The sequence below is a fragment of the Tribolium castaneum genome, unplaced genomic scaffold (assembly GCF_031307605.1).
Source record: "Tribolium castaneum strain GA2 unplaced genomic scaffold, icTriCast1.1 ptg000027l, whole genome shotgun sequence".
Taxonomy (NCBI): Eukaryota; Metazoa; Arthropoda; class Insecta; order Coleoptera; family Tenebrionidae; genus Tribolium; species Tribolium castaneum.
In genome coordinates this window covers 315,001-332,530 of record NW_026986636.1, presented here as the reverse complement: position 1 = coordinate 332,530, position 17,530 = coordinate 315,001, and the positions used below count along the sequence as shown (strand labels likewise).

The 17,530-nt window shown below is 36.6% G+C and overlaps 2 non-coding genes and 1 pseudogene across 2 annotated transcripts; all 3 read left to right on the top strand.

The window, feature by feature from the left end:
* Positions 1-10,884: 10,884 nt before the first annotated feature.
* Positions 10,885-12,807, top strand: LOC135267450 (small subunit ribosomal RNA). The gene has a single exon (XR_010335880.1). It is a non-coding gene; the product is annotated as a small subunit ribosomal RNA (ribosomal RNA).
* Positions 12,808-14,865: 2,058 nt separating this feature from the next.
* On the top strand, positions 14,866-15,022 carry LOC135267439 (5.8S ribosomal RNA). Its single transcript, XR_010335869.1, has one exon. It is a non-coding gene; the product is annotated as a 5.8S ribosomal RNA (ribosomal RNA).
* Positions 15,023-15,498: 476 nt separating this feature from the next.
* LOC135267455 (large subunit ribosomal RNA) overlaps positions 15,499-17,530 on the top strand; it is a 9,292-nt pseudogene continuing 7,260 nt past the window's right edge.

Here is a 17,530-nt window from a genome sequence, read left to right as displayed (position 1 = left end):
ACAACGTTTGCGAAGTACGGCACTCAAAATCGTGATTTTCTTGTCCGACGTTTATTTGCACGTGCTGTCGACTGCGACGAAGTTTAGCGTTCATTTGACTTTGTACATAGTACAGACGAAGTATGACGTTTGCGAAGTACGGCACTCAAAATCGTGATTTTCTTGTACGACGTTTATTTGCACGTGCTTCCGACTGCGACGGAGTACAGCGTTCAATTGACTTTGTACATAGTACAGACGAAGTACGACGTTTGCGAAGTACGGCACTCAAAATCGTGATTTTCTTGTACGACGTTTATTTGCACGTGCTGCCGACTGCGACGAAATGCAGCGTTCATAGTACAAACGAAGTACGACGTTCACAAAGTGAGGAAGTAAAACGTAAACATTAAATAATAATAAGGCAACCCACAATACACTAATTGTGTATCAAAATTGCATAACTTTTACGAAGTACGACGTTCAAAAATATTAAAGAATTTTATTTCTGTGGTATATAATAAAAAATCAGGAAATTTTTTTGCAAATTACGTATCTGTAAATAAATGTAAACATTTAGCAACTAATCAAAATTGTTTTTTTGCTTAGATATTAAAGTAAAACAAAAAATACATTAAATTTATAAAATGCAACGCGCAGCAAACTAGGTGTGCAATAATATTGCATAACCTTTACGAAGTACGACGTTAAAAAACATTAAATTTTTTTTATATTGAGGTGAAAAGTGAGAAAACATAAATTAATAATAATGCAACCTGCAATACACTTAATATGTACTGATGTTGCATAACCTTCACGAAGTACTACGTTCAAATATAAATTAATATTATTGCGACCCGCAATACACTAAATTCGTATTAATATTGCATAACTTACACGAAGTACGACGTTCAAGAATATTAAAGAATTTTTTTTGTGTTGTATATAATAAAAAAACAGCAAATTTTTTTGCAAATTACGTATCTGTAAATAAATGTAAACATTTAGCAACTAATCAAAAGTGTTTTTTTGCCTAGACATTAAAGTAAATCATAAAAATACATTAAATTTATAAAATGCAACCCGCAGCACAACAGATGTGCATCAATATTGCATAACTTTTACGAAGTACAACGTCCAAAAATATTAAATTTTTTTTTTTAAGGTAAAATGTGAGAAAACATAAATTAATAATAATGCAACCTGCAATACACTTAATATGTACTAATGTTGCATAACCTTCACGAAGTACTACGTTCAAATATAAATTAATATTATTGCGACCCGCAATACACTAAATTCGTATTAATATTGCATAAATTACACGAAGTACGACGTTCAAGAATATTAAAGAATTTTATTTCTGTGGTATATAATAAAAAACCAGCAATTTTTTTTGCAAATTACGTATCTGTAAATAAATGTAAACATTTAGCAACTAATCAAAATTGTTTTTTTGTTTAGATATTAAAGTAAAACATAAAAATACGTTAAATTTATAAAATGCAACCCGCAGCACACTAGATGTGCATTAATATTGCATAACCTTTACAAAGGACGACGTTCAAAAATATTTTTTTTTTTTATATTGAGGTAAAAAGTGAGAAAGCATAAATTAATAATATTGCAACCTGCAATACACTTAATATGTACAGATGTTGCATAACCTTCACGAAGTACTACGTTCAAATATAAATTAATATTATTGCGACCCGCAATACACTAAATTCGTATTAATATTGCGTAACCTACACGAAGTACGACGTTCAAGAATATTAAAGAATTTTATTTGTGTTGTATATAATAAAAAAACAGCAAATTTTTTTTAAATTACGTATCTGTAAATAAATGTAAACATTTAGCAACTAATCAAAATTGTTTTTTTTGCCTTGATATTAAAGTAAAACATAAAAATACATTAAATTTATAAAATGCAACCCGCAGCACACTAGATGTGCATTAATATTGCATAACCTTTGCGAAGTACGACGTCCAAAAATATTAATTTTTTTTTATATTGAGGTTAAAAGTGAGAAAACATAAATTATTAATAATGCAACCTGCAATACACTTAATATGTACTGATGTTGCATAACCTTCACGAAGTACTACGTTCAAATATAAATTAATATTATTGCGACCCGCAATACACTAAATTTGTATCAATATTGCATAACTTACACGAAGTACGACGTTTAAAAATATTAAATGTTTTATTTGTAGTTTGCATATAATAAAAAAAAACAAATTTTTATGTAAATTACGTATCTATAAATAAACGTACACATTTAACAATTAAATAAACTTAGTATTTTGGCCTAGATATTAAATTAAAACATAAAAATGCATAATATTTATTAAAATGCAACTTGCAATACACCAAATGTGTATTAATATTGCCTAACTTGTACGAAGTACAACGTTCATTTAAGTGCATTAAGTATGGTGCTCTGTGCGATGAAATACGACGTTCATGTGACCATAAAGTAACAAACGAAGTACGGCGCTCACAAATGCAGCACTCAAAATTATTGTTTCATTGCACGACGTTTGCTTTGTTTCTGACTGCGACGAAATGCAGCGTTCATAGTACAAACGAAGTACGACGTTCACAAAGTGATGAAGTAAAACGTAAACAATAAATAATAATAATGCAACCCACAATACACTAATTGTGTATTAAAATTGCATAACCTACACGAAGTACGACGTTCAAGAATACTAAAGAATTTTATTTGAGTTGTATATAATGAAAAAACAGCAAATTTTTTTGCAAATTACGTATCTGTAAATAAATGTAAACATTTAGCAACTAATCAAAATTGTTTTTTTTGCCTAGATATTAAAGTAAAACATAAAAATACATTAAATTTATAAAATGCAACCCGCAGCACACTAGATGTGCATTAATATTGCATAACCTTCACGAAGTACGACGTCCAAAAATATTAATTTTTTTTTATATTGAGGTTAAAAGTGAGAAAACATAAATTAATAATAATGCAACCTGCAATACACTTAACATGTACTGATCTTGCATAACCTTCACGAAGTACTACGTTCAAATATAAATTAATATTATTGTGACCCGCAATACACTAAATTTGTATCAATATTGCATAACCTACACGAAGTACGACGTTCAAGAATATTAAAGAATTTTATTTGTGTTGTATATAATAAAAAAACAGCAAATTTTTTTGCAAATTACGTATCTGTAAATAAATGTAAACATTCAGCAACTAATCAAAAGTGTTTTTTTGCCTAGACATTAAAGTAAATCATAAGAATACATTAAATTTATAAAATGCAACCCGCAGCACAACAGATGTGCATCAATATTGCATAACTGTTACGAAGTACGACGTCCAAAAATATTAAATTTTTTTTTATATGAAGGTAAAAAGTGAGAAAACATAAATTAATAATAATGCAACCTGCAATACACTTAATGTGTACTGATGTTGCATAACCTTCACGAAGTACTACGTTCAAATATAAATTAATATTATTGCGACCCGCAATACACTAAATTTGTATCAATATTGCATAACTTACACGAAGTACGACGTTTAAAAATATTAAATGTTTTATTTGTAGTTTGCATATAATAAAAAAAAAAACAAATTTTTATGTAAATTACGTATCTATAAATAAACGTACACATTTAACAATTAAATAAACATAGTATTTTGGCCTAGATATTAAATTAAAACATAAAAATGCATAATATTTATTAAAATGCAACTTGCAATACACCAAATGTGTATTAATATTGCATAACCTTTACAAAGTACGACGTTCACGAAGTACGTCGTTTACGAAGTGCGACGTTTACGAAGTACGTCGTTTACGAAGTGCGACGTTCACGAAGTACGTCGTTTACGAAGTGCGACGTTCACGAAGTACGTCGTTTACGAAGTGCGACGTTCGCGAAGTACGACGTCTACACATTAGGGCACTCAAAATTATTGTTACGTTGTACGACATTCAGACGTTCCAACTGCGACTAACTACAGCATTCATTTGACTTTGCACATACGACGAACGAAGTACGACGTTTACGAAGTACGGCGCTTAAAATAATTTTGTTTTTATTAATTAATTATTTTTTTTAAAACAAACGTTTTTATAATTAAATTTTATAATGGTTTAAATATAAAATATGACTTTTTAATATTATCAATATTTAAAATATTTTCTCCCTTTTGTGTGTATGCCTTATAGTTATAGAGCTGTGCGCTTCGGTAGACGTCGCCTGTGGAGCTATGTCAGTGGAGCGGTGCGCACATCCAATACCGAGCGGCTGCCTCGATCGATGTCGCGCTGGTATACATATGGTAGTGGTGTGTGTCGATGCGTTGAGTGAGGCGATATGAACGGTGTAACGGTTTAGTCGAAGTTTATCATAAATGACGACGACAAAACGACCGATTATGTATACGTTCTGCATTTGCTTCCAATTTATCGACGTTTATCGCACATTTCCGCTATCGAATTCGAATAGGGCTTTGCTTGCGAGATTGCTTTATTTTGTGATTTTGTGGCTCGCCCAGTTCCCCACAGCGAGATTGCGGATGCGGCAAAACGTATTCTCTTACGTTGGCGGTCCTTATGCAATCAAACTTTGTTGAACTAACAAATGTTTGTGATTTAAACAAACAAAAATAATAAATGCGTCAACTCTCTAATATCCGAGCGAGAATATTTATATAATATTCGTAACGTTTATGGATTCGAAAGAATTTCATAAATTCACGTCGCATTCAATCTTGCGAAGAGTGAAGAGAATGTTTGAACTTTTAAATCGGCAAAGGTAAAAAATAATATTATAAATATTATTATTATGCCTTTATTGACCGATATATGTGTTGTGGTGTTTAACGACTACGACGACGATGATGACGATACATTTATCTCTATATCGTACGAAGAAAAGAAGAAACAGCGTGGCGTTACTTTCTTATATGTTAGATTGTTTCGCACAAACGCGCATATTCTTCATCTTTATAAACGATGATGATGAGTATTTTATTCTCTCGTCTGTCTCAAAAAACACAAAAACACAGTTCCCTGGTTGATCCTGCCAGTAGTCATATGCTTGTCTCAAAGATTAAGCCATGCATGTCTCAGTACAAGCCAAATTAAGGTGAAACCGCGAAAGGCTCATTAAATCAGTTATGGTTCCTTAGATCGTACCCACATTTACTTGGATAACTGTGGTAATTCTAGAGCTAATACATGCAAACAGAGCTCCGACCGGAGACGGAAGGAGCGCTTTTATTAGATCAAAACCAATCGGTGGCGGTTTCGCCGTCATCGTACAACTTGGTGAATCTGAATAACTTTACGCTGATCGCACGGTCTCGCACCGGCGACGCATCTTTCAAATGTCTGCCTTATCAACTGTCGATGGTAGGTTCTGCGCCTACCATGATAGATATTAAATTAAAACATAAAAATGCATAATATTTATTAAAATGCAACTTGCAATACACCAAATGTGTATTAATATTGCCTAACTTGTACGAAGTACAACGTTCATTTAAGTGCATTAAGTATGGTGCTCTGTGCGATGAAATACGACGTTCATGTGACCATAAAGTAATAAACGAAGTACGGCGCTCACAAATGCAGCACTCAAAATTATTGTTTCATTACACGACGTTTGCTTTGTTTCTGACTGCGACGAAATGCAGCGTTCATTTGACTTTGTACATAGTACAGACGAAGTACGACGTTTGCGAAGTACGGCACACAAAATCGTAATTTTCTTGTACGACGTTTATTTGCACGTGCTGCCGACAGCGGCGGAGTACAGCGTTCAATTGACTTTTTACACAGTACAGACGAAGTACAACGTTTGCGAAGTACGGCACTCAAAATCGTGATTTTCTTGTCCGACGTTTATTTGCACGTGCTGTCGACTGCGACGAAGTTTAGCGTTCATTTGACTTTGTACATAGTACAGACGAAGTATGACGTTTGCGAAGTACGGCACTCAAAATCGTGATTTTCTTGTACGACGTTTATTTGCACGTGCTTCCGACTGCGACGGAGTACAGCGTTCAATTGACTTTGTACATAGTACAGACGAAGTACGACGTTTGCGAAGTACGGCACTCAAAATCGTGATTTTCTTGTACGACGTTTATTTGCACGTGCTGCCGACTGCGACGAAATGCAGCGTTCATAGTACAAACGAAGTACGACGTTCACAAAGTGAGGAAGTAAAACGTAAACATTAAATAATAATAAGGCAACCCACAATACACTAATTGTGTATCAAAATTGCATAACTTTTACGAAGTACGACGTTCAAAAATATTAAAGAATTTTATTTCTGTGGTATATAATAAAAAATCAGGAAATTTTTTTGCAAATTACGTATCTGTAAATAAATGTAAACATTTAGCAACTAATCAAAATTGTTTTTTTGCTTAGATATTAAAGTAAAACAAAAAATACATTAAATTTATAAAATGCAACGCGCAGCAAACTAGGTGTGCAATAATATTGCATAACCTTTACGAAGTACGACGTTAAAAAACATTAAATTTTTTTTATATTGAGGTGAAAAGTGAGAAAACATAAATTAATAATAATGCAACCTGCAATACACTTAATATGTACTGATGTTGCATAACCTTCACGAAGTACTACGTTCAAATATAAATTAATATTATTGCGACCCGCAATACACTAAATTCGTATTAATATTGCATAACTTACACGAAGTACGACGTTCAAGAATATTAAAGAATTTTTTTTGTGTTGTATATAATAAAAAAACAGCAAATTTTTTTGCAAATTACGTATCTGTAAATAAATGTAAACATTTAGCAACTAATCAAAAGTGTTTTTTTGCCTAGACATTAAAGTAAATCATAAAAATACATTAAATTTATAAAATGCAACCCGCAGCACAACAGATGTGCATCAATATTGCATAACTTTTACGAAGTACAACGTCCAAAAATATTAAATTTTTTTTTTTAAGGTAAAATGTGAGAAAACATAAATTAATAATAATGCAACCTGCAATACACTTAATATGTACTAATGTTGCATAACCTTCACGAAGTACTACGTTCAAATATAAATTAATATTATTGCGACCCGCAATACACTAAATTCGTATTAATATTGCATAAATTACACGAAGTACGACGTTCAAGAATATTAAAGAATTTTATTTCTGTGGTATATAATAAAAAACCAGCAATTTTTTTTGCAAATTACGTATCTGTAAATAAATGTAAACATTTAGCAACTAATCAAAATTGTTTTTTTGTTTAGATATTAAAGTAAAACATAAAAATACGTTAAATTTATAAAATGCAACCCGCAGCACACTAGATGTGCATTAATATTGCATAACCTTTACAAAGGACGACGTTCAAAAATATTTTTTTTTTTTATATTGAGGTAAAAAGTGAGAAAGCATAAATTAATAATATTGCAACCTGCAATACACTTAATATGTACAGATGTTGCATAACCTTCACGAAGTACTACGTTCAAATATAAATTAATATTATTGCGACCCGCAATACACTAAATTCGTATTAATATTGCGTAACCTACACGAAGTACGACGTTCAAGAATATTAAAGAATTTTATTTGTGTTGTATATAATAAAAAAACAGCAAATTTTTTTTAAATTACGTATCTGTAAATAAATGTAAACATTTAGCAACTAATCAAAATTGTTTTTTTTGCCTTGATATTAAAGTAAAACATAAAAATACATTAAATTTATAAAATGCAACCCGCAGCACACTAGATGTGCATTAATATTGCATAACCTTTGCGAAGTACGACGTCCAAAAATATTAATTTTTTTTTATATTGAGGTTAAAAGTGAGAAAACATAAATTATTAATAATGCAACCTGCAATACACTTAATATGTACTGATGTTGCATAACCTTCACGAAGTACTACGTTCAAATATAAATTAATATTATTGCGACCCGCAATACACTAAATTTGTATCAATATTGCATAACTTACACGAAGTACGACGTTTAAAAATATTAAATGTTTTATTTGTAGTTTGCATATAATAAAAAAAAACAAATTTTTATGTAAATTACGTATCTATAAATAAACGTACACATTTAACAATTAAATAAACTTAGTATTTTGGCCTAGATATTAAATTAAAACATAAAAATGCATAATATTTATTAAAATGCAACTTGCAATACACCAAATGTGTATTAATATTGCCTAACTTGTACGAAGTACAACGTTCATTTAAGTGCATTAAGTATGGTGCTCTGTGCGATGAAATACGACGTTCATGTGACCATAAAGTAACAAACGAAGTACGGCGCTCACAAATGCAGCACTCAAAATTATTGTTTCATTGCACGACGTTTGCTTTGTTTCTGACTGCGACGAAATGCAGCGTTCATAGTACAAACGAAGTACGACGTTCACAAAGTGATGAAGTAAAACGTAAACAATAAATAATAATAATGCAACCCACAATACACTAATTGTGTATTAAAATTGCATAACCTACACGAAGTACGACGTTCAAGAATACTAAAGAATTTTATTTGAGTTGTATATAATGAAAAAACAGCAAATTTTTTTGCAAATTACGTATCTGTAAATAAATGTAAACATTTAGCAACTAATCAAAATTGTTTTTTTTGCCTAGATATTAAAGTAAAACATAAAAATACATTAAATTTATAAAATGCAACCCGCAGCACACTAGATGTGCATTAATATTGCATAACCTTCACGAAGTACGACGTCCAAAAATATTAATTTTTTTTTATATTGAGGTTAAAAGTGAGAAAACATAAATTAATAATAATGCAACCTGCAATACACTTAACATGTACTGATCTTGCATAACCTTCACGAAGTACTACGTTCAAATATAAATTAATATTATTGTGACCCGCAATACACTAAATTTGTATCAATATTGCATAACCTACACGAAGTACGACGTTCAAGAATATTAAAGAATTTTATTTGTGTTGTATATAATAAAAAAACAGCAAATTTTTTTGCAAATTACGTATCTGTAAATAAATGTAAACATTCAGCAACTAATCAAAAGTGTTTTTTTGCCTAGACATTAAAGTAAATCATAAGAATACATTAAATTTATAAAATGCAACCCGCAGCACAACAGATGTGCATCAATATTGCATAACTGTTACGAAGTACGACGTCCAAAAATATTAAATTTTTTTTTATATGAAGGTAAAAAGTGAGAAAACATAAATTAATAATAATGCAACCTGCAATACACTTAATGTGTACTGATGTTGCATAACCTTCACGAAGTACTACGTTCAAATATAAATTAATATTATTGCGACCCGCAATACACTAAATTTGTATCAATATTGCATAACTTACACGAAGTACGACGTTTAAAAATATTAAATGTTTTATTTGTAGTTTGCATATAATAAAAAAAAAAACAAATTTTTATGTAAATTACGTATCTATAAATAAACGTACACATTTAACAATTAAATAAACATAGTATTTTGGCCTAGATATTAAATTAAAACATAAAAATGCATAATATTTATTAAAATGCAACTTGCAATACACCAAATGTGTATTAATATTGCATAACCTTTACAAAGTACGACGTTCACGAAGTACGTCGTTTACGAAGTGCGACGTTTACGAAGTACGTCGTTTACGAAGTGCGACGTTCACGAAGTACGTCGTTTACGAAGTGCGACGTTCACGAAGTACGTCGTTTACGAAGTGCGACGTTCGCGAAGTACGACGTCTACACATTAGGGCACTCAAAATTATTGTTACGTTGTACGACATTCAGACGTTCCAACTGCGACTAACTACAGCATTCATTTGACTTTGCACATACGACGAACGAAGTACGACGTTTACGAAGTACGGCGCTTAAAATAATTTTGTTTTTATTAATTAATTATTTTTTTTAAAACAAACGTTTTTATAATTAAATTTTATAATGGTTTAAATATAAAATATGACTTTTTAATATTATCAATATTTAAAATATTTTCTCCCTTTTGTGTGTATGCCTTATAGTTATAGAGCTGTGCGCTTCGGTAGACGTCGCCTGTGGAGCTATGTCAGTGGAGCGGTGCGCACATCCAATACCGAGCGGCTGCCTCGATCGATGTCGCGCTGGTATACATATGGTAGTGGTGTGTGTCGATGCGTTGAGTGAGGCGATATGAACGGTGTAACGGTTTAGTCGAAGTTTATCATAAATGACGACGACAAAACGACCGATTATGTATACGTTCTGCATTTGCTTCCAATTTATCGACGTTTATCGCACATTTCCGCTATCGAATTCGAATAGGGCTTTGCTTGCGAGATTGCTTTATTTTGTGATTTTGTGGCTCGCCCAGTTCCCCACAGCGAGATTGCGGATGCGGCAAAACGTATTCTCTTACGTTGGCGGTCCTTATGCAATCAAACTTTGTTGAACTAACAAATGTTTGTGATTTAAACAAACAAAAATAATAAATGCGTCAACTCTCTAATATCCGAGCGAGAATATTTATATAATATTCGTAACGTTTATGGATTCGAAAGAATTTCATAAATTCACGTCGCATTCAATCTTGCGAAGAGTGAAGAGAATGTTTGAACTTTTAAATCGGCAAAGGTAAAAAATAATATTATAAATATTATTATTATGCCTTTATTGACCGATATATGTGTTGTGGTGTTTAACGACTACGACGACGATGATGACGATACATTTATCTCTATATCGTACGAAGAAAAGAAGAAACAGCGTGGCGTTACTTTCTTATATGTTAGATTGTTTCGCACAAACGCGCATATTCTTCATCTTTATAAACGATGATGATGAGTATTTTATTCTCTCGTCTGTCTCAAAAAACACAAAAACACAGTTCCCTGGTTGATCCTGCCAGTAGTCATATGCTTGTCTCAAAGATTAAGCCATGCATGTCTCAGTACAAGCCAAATTAAGGTGAAACCGCGAAAGGCTCATTAAATCAGTTATGGTTCCTTAGATCGTACCCACATTTACTTGGATAACTGTGGTAATTCTAGAGCTAATACATGCAAACAGAGCTCCGACCGGAGACGGAAGGAGCGCTTTTATTAGATCAAAACCAATCGGTGGCGGTTTCGCCGTCATCGTACAACTTGGTGAATCTGAATAACTTTACGCTGATCGCACGGTCTCGCACCGGCGACGCATCTTTCAAATGTCTGCCTTATCAACTGTCGATGGTAGGTTCTGCGCCTACCATGGTTGTAACGGGTAACGGGGAATCAGGGTTCGATTCCGGAGAGGGAGCCTGAGAAACGGCTACCACATCCAAGGAAGGCAGCAGGCGCGCAAATTACCCACTCCCGGCACGGGGAGGTAGTGACGAAAAATAACGATACGGGACTCATCCGAGGCCCCGTAATCGGAATGAGTACACTCTAAACCCTTTAACGAGGATCAATTGGAGGGCAAGTCTGGTGCCAGCAGCCGCGGTAATTCCAGCTCCAATAGCGTATATTAAAGTTGTTGCGGTTAAAAAGCTCGTAGTCGAATTTGTGTCCCGCGCCGCCGGTTCATCGTTCGCGGTGTTAACTGGCGTTTCGCGGGACGTCCTGCCGGTGGGCTTAGCTCGAGAGGGCGGCCCAACTCAATCCCGCCGCGGTGCTCTTCATTGAGTGTCGAGGTGGGCCGGCACGTTTACTTTGAACAAATTAGAGTGCTTAAAGCAGGCTAAAACTTCGCCTGAATACTGTGTGCATGGAATAATGGAATAGGACCTCGGTTCTATTTTGTTGGTTTTCGGAACCCCGAGGTAATGATTAATAGGAACGGATGGGGGCATTCGTATTGCGACGTTAGAGGTGAAATTCTTGGATCGTCGCAAGACGGACAGAAGCGAAAGCATTTGCCAAAAACGCTTTCATTGATCAAGAACGAAAGTTAGAGGTTCGAAGGCGATCAGATACCGCCCTAGTTCTAACCATAAACGATGCCAGCTAGCGATCCGCCGACGTTCCTCCGATGACTCGGCGGGCAGCTTCCGGGAAACCAAAGCTTTTGGGTTCCGGGGGAAGTATGGTTGCAAAGCTGAAACTTAAAGGAATTGACGGAAGGGCACCACCAGGAGTGGAGCCTGCGGCTTAATTTGACTCAACACGGGAAACCTCACCAGGCCCGGACACCGGAAGGATTGACAGATTGAGAGCTCTTTCTTGATTCGGTGGGTGGTGGTGCATGGCCGTTCTTAGTTGGTGGAGCGATTTGTCTGGTTAATTCCGATAACGAACGAGACTCTAGCCTGCTAAATAGGCGTATTTCGACATCCCAAATGCCGGCTGGAGCCGGGTTCGCCCGGTCTCTATGTGCGGTTTTTACTGTCGGCGTACAAACAATTCTTCTTAGAGGGACAGGCGGCTTCTAGCCGCACGAGATTGAGCAATAACAGGTCTGTGATGCCCTTAGATGTTCTGGGCCGCACGCGCGCTACACTGAAGGAATCAGCGTGTCCTCCCTGACCGAGCGGTCCGGGTAACCCGCTGAACCTCCTTCGTGCTAGGGATTGGGGCTTGCAATTGTTCCCCATGAACGAGGAATTCCCAGTAAGCGCGAGTCATAAGCTCGCGTTGATTACGTCCCTGCCCTTTGTACACACCGCCCGTCGCTACTACCGATTGAATGATTTAGTGAGGTCTTCGGACCGGTGCGCGGTGGCGTTTCGACGTTGCCGATGTTGCTGGGAAGATGACCAAACTTGATCATTTAGAGGAAGTAAAAGTCGTAACAAGGTTTCCGTAGGTGAACCTGCGGAAGGATCATTAACGTGTAAATGTTGTTGTTTAGTTGTCACACATACACACACATTTTGTCTGTGCTGATCAACAAAAAACACACATACATACACTATTCGTATGATGATCAATTCTCATACAAAATTCTTTATTATGCGTCGAACGGAAAAGCAACAACGGGTCGTCTTGCATTAAGCGGATCTGTTGTTACGTTTTTCGATTTATTTTATAAATCGATTGTAAACGTGCCGTAAACGACGTTTTCAAAGAATTTTTTCGAACATTAACACGAATCAATATTGTCGAAAGATGGTTATGTGCTAACGTTTTATTATTGCTTTCGCAGTGCCGGTCTTAGCGTATTTCCATCATCGTATTCGCTTCGAAAAAAAGTACTAATACACAGTGGTGGTGTATAATTAATGTGCAAGAGATGTTGTTGTTGTTGTTGTAGTATTTGTATATGGTTGGAGTTATTTATAATAACAAACAAGAATGAATGAATAATAATGGTGTCTGCCAATACGATCGTACTTTATGTACACGACTAAAACTTTATACATACAAACCATAATAATAAATAAACTCGAAACAACCAACAACAAAATTAATACGCTACTGTACATACAAATACACATTTATACATACCATCATTTTACTTAACCGATGGTGAGTGATGTTTGAAAAATAAACGCTTAGGCTTACGGTTTTGTAAGCCAGTCTTTGCGTATTTTCTTCATCGTATTCGCTTCGGAAAAAAGAAAATAAAGATGGTGTATAATTAATGTGTAAAAGAGATGTTGTAGTTGTAATTTAATTTGTAAATGGTTGGAGTTTATTAATAAATAAAAGGGGCTGTCTATTCGTCTGTACTTTATGTACAAGACTAAAACTTTATACATACAAACCATAATAATAAATAAACTCGAAACAACCAACAACAAAATTAATACGCTACTGTACATACAAATACACATTTATACATACCATCATTTTACTTAACCGATGGTGAGTGATGTTTGAAAAATAAACGCTTAGGCTTACGGTTTTGTAAGCCAGTCTTTGCGTATTTTCTTCATCGTATTCGCTTCGGAAAAAAGAAAATAAAGATGGTGTATAATTAATGTGTAAAAGAGATGTTGTAGTTGTAATTTAATTTGTAAATGGTTGGAGTTTATTAATAAATAAAAGGGGCTGTCTATTCGTCTGTACTTTATGTACAAGACTACAAAAACGTTTTATAACAATAAAAAGCTCGAAACAACCAATAACAAAATATACTACTACTATACTACTATACATACAAACGCACATTTATAAATACATAAAATCAATTTACTTTATCGATAGTGAGTGATGTTTGGAAAAAAACGCTTAGGCTTACGGTTTTCGGGTACCTGGGTTCCGCATGCGTCGAAGTAATAATTTACTTTAACGACGCGACGAACCGTAGGAATCTAAATAAAAAAGTTTATTAACTTTTTTAGATTCTGTGGGTTTTAAATGATATACGCCCGACTGACGAAGGAACGTTTTGCACTGCCTGTGCTTTTCTTTTGATTCGTTTTTATGTCGACGGACGTTCTTAGAATGCCCACCAAACGACGTATCACACAAAACACCCTACAATTGTATTGTTTGGTAAATATTGTTGTGATTAAGTTTGTAGCTGTGGCGTTTGTTTGAAGAAAACGTCTGGTTTTTCGACATATTTTCTATTTAATAAATATACATAATGCTTATCGCAAAAGGAGCAGAGTTTTATAGACAAAGTTGATAGAGAAAAAAAACCTAATAGATATATATATATACGTATTTATAAAACGTTAATATCATCGGGTTATTCTTTATGTAAACTTAAACTATAACTGCATACTCTTTTCGATAAGTAGAAACAAATGCCACTTTAATTAAATAAAATATTATAAAATATAACGCCGAACGTTTCTTTCGATTGGTCCGTTTCTCACATATACATCACAATTGTAATAACCTTAAGTAGTTATTTTTGTTGTTGTGTGATGATGAAACGATTTCGATGTGGAACGGTGCGTTATGTAATAATATTTTAAATTTGTTTGAAAAGATTACCCTGAACGGTGGATCACTTGGCTCGTGGGTCGATGAAGAACGCAGCTAATTGCGCGTCAACTTGTGAACTGCAGGACACATGAACATCGACATTTCGAACGCACATTGCGGTCCTCGGATATACTGTTCCCGGACCACTCCTGGCTGAGGGTCGTGTCAATTTCAAAGACTGCTCGGTTTTTGTCTTAAACACAGCGCACAATGTTGTGTAGACAATTACGTCGGAGCGTGTTGGGTGCAAATATGACGCGTTACTATAATTGTTAATTGATTGTCGGTTGTCATAATAAAATATTATGCAACGTAGACAACAATAAAAACAATATAAAAAATAACGCGGCATCCTAAAACGCAATAGCGGCTGACATTCTTATTAGTTTGTTGGTACAAGTTGGTTTAGACGTAGCACGTCCGATATTAAAAAGCAGCCACAACGCTTAAATTTCGAACGAAGCGATCGTCGTGTCCGAGACGTTAAAGTTGTTTATATGCATATTTTATGCACTATAATTAACAACAACAACATTCTCGCAACGACGTCAGATCGATGTTTGAAATTGTTTGGAGGCAGCCATATAAACGGAATACGTGTAATTATCGTCTGACAAAATAAAGGCAAATTTATATTTGCGACCTCAGAGCAGGTGAGACTACCCGCTGAATTTAAGCATATTATTAAGCGGAGGAAAAGAAACTAACTAGGATTTCCTTAGTAGCGGCGAGCGAACAGGAAAAAGCCCAGCACCGAATCCCGCGGCCGAAACCGGACGCCGGGAAATGTGGTGTTAGGGAGGATCCGTCATCCCGAGATTGTGCGACGCGTCCAAGTCCATCTTGAACGGGGCCACAGCCCATAGAGGGTGCCAGGCCCGTAGTGACCGTTGCCGATAACGGGAGGATCTCTCCTCAGAGTCGGGTTGCTTGAGAGTGCAGCCCTAAGTGGGTGGTAAACTCCATCTAAGGCTAAATATGACCACGAGACCGATAGCGAACAAGTACCGTGAGGGAAAGTTGAAAAGAACTTTGAAGAGAGAGTTCAATAGTACGTGAAACCGTTCAGGGGTAAACCTGAGAAACCCGAAAGGTCGAAAGGGGAGATTCAGCGTGACTCGATAGCGGCGCTAAATGATCGTGCGACGAACGGCGTACGCGTCGTTCGCGCCTTTTGTTTATGCGAACCGAAGTCGAACGCGTGCACTTCTCCCCCAGTAGGACGTCGCGATCCTTTGGGTGTCGATCTAAGGCCCGCGGTGGAGCCCGTTCGAACGGTTCGCCGTTTCGGACGAACCCGCGGTGTTTCCCGGTCGACTCGCTCGAAGGTATGCATATGGCGCCGAGCCGCTACACAGTTAGCGTCCGACCATTGGCAAGCGCGTTCGTTTATGACGGTAATCGCACCTGGTGTCGGTTCTGTCTACGAATGGCTGTTCGCCAATGAGTTCTCGGACAGACTCGGTTGAAACGCCGATCTGCGACGCTATAGCTTTGGGTACTTTCAGGACCCGTCTTGAAACACGGACCAAGGAGTCTAGCATGTGCGCGAGTCATTGGGACATGACTAAACCTAAAGGCGCAATGAAAGTGAAAGTTCGTCTTGCACGGACTAAGGGAAGATGGGCGGCCGTTACGGCTGTCGCCCCGCACTCCCGGGGCGTCTCATTCTCATTGCGAGAAGAGGCGCACCAAGAGCGTACACGCTGGGACCCGAAAGATGGTGAACTATGCCTGGTCAGGACGAAGTCAGGGGAAACCCTGATGGAGGTCCGTAGCGATTCTGACGTGCAAATCGATCGTCGGAACTGGGTATAGGGGCGAAAGACTAATCGAACCATCTAGTAGCTGGTTCCCTCCGAAGTTTCCCTCAGGATAGCTGGCGCTCGTCGCTTACGAGTTTCATCCGGTAAAGCGAATGATTAGAGGCATTGGGGTCGAAACGGCCTCAACCTATTCTCAAACTTTAAATGGGTGAGATCTCCGGCTTGCTCGAACTTTATATGAAGCCGCGAGACTCGAATCAGAGTGCCAAGTGGGCCATTTTTGGTAAGCAGAACTGGCGCTGTGGGATGAACCAAACGCCGAGTTAAAGCGCCTAAATCGACGCTTATGGGATACCATGAAAGGCGTTGGTAACTTAAGACATCAGGACGGTGGCCATGGAAGTCGGAATCCGCCAAGGAGTGTGTAACAACTCACCTGCCGAAGTTACTAGCCCTGAAAATGGATGGCGCTGAAGCGTCGTGCTTATACTCGGCCGTCAGCGGCATGTGCGGTCGGTTATTTAATTAACCGGCCATGAAGCCCTGACGAGTAGGAGGGTCGCGGCGGTGAGCGCAGAAGGACTGGCCGTGAGGCCGTCTGGAGCCGCCGTCGGTGCAGATCTTGGTGGTAGTAGCAAATACTCCAGCGAGGCCCTGGAGGACTGACGTGGAGAAGGGTTTCGTGTGAACAGCCGTTGCACACGAGTCAGTCGATCCTAAGCCCTAGGCGAAAGCCGATGTTGATGTGGTGTAGATATGTCGTTGGTTCGTTTTTAATTCGAACGTAAACGTACGAAGCGAGCACACACCCATTGGGCGAAAGGGAATCCGGTTCCTATTCCGGAACCCGGCAGCGGAACCGTTAATAATTCGGGCCCTCGCAAGAGAGTTCGTCGGGGCAACCC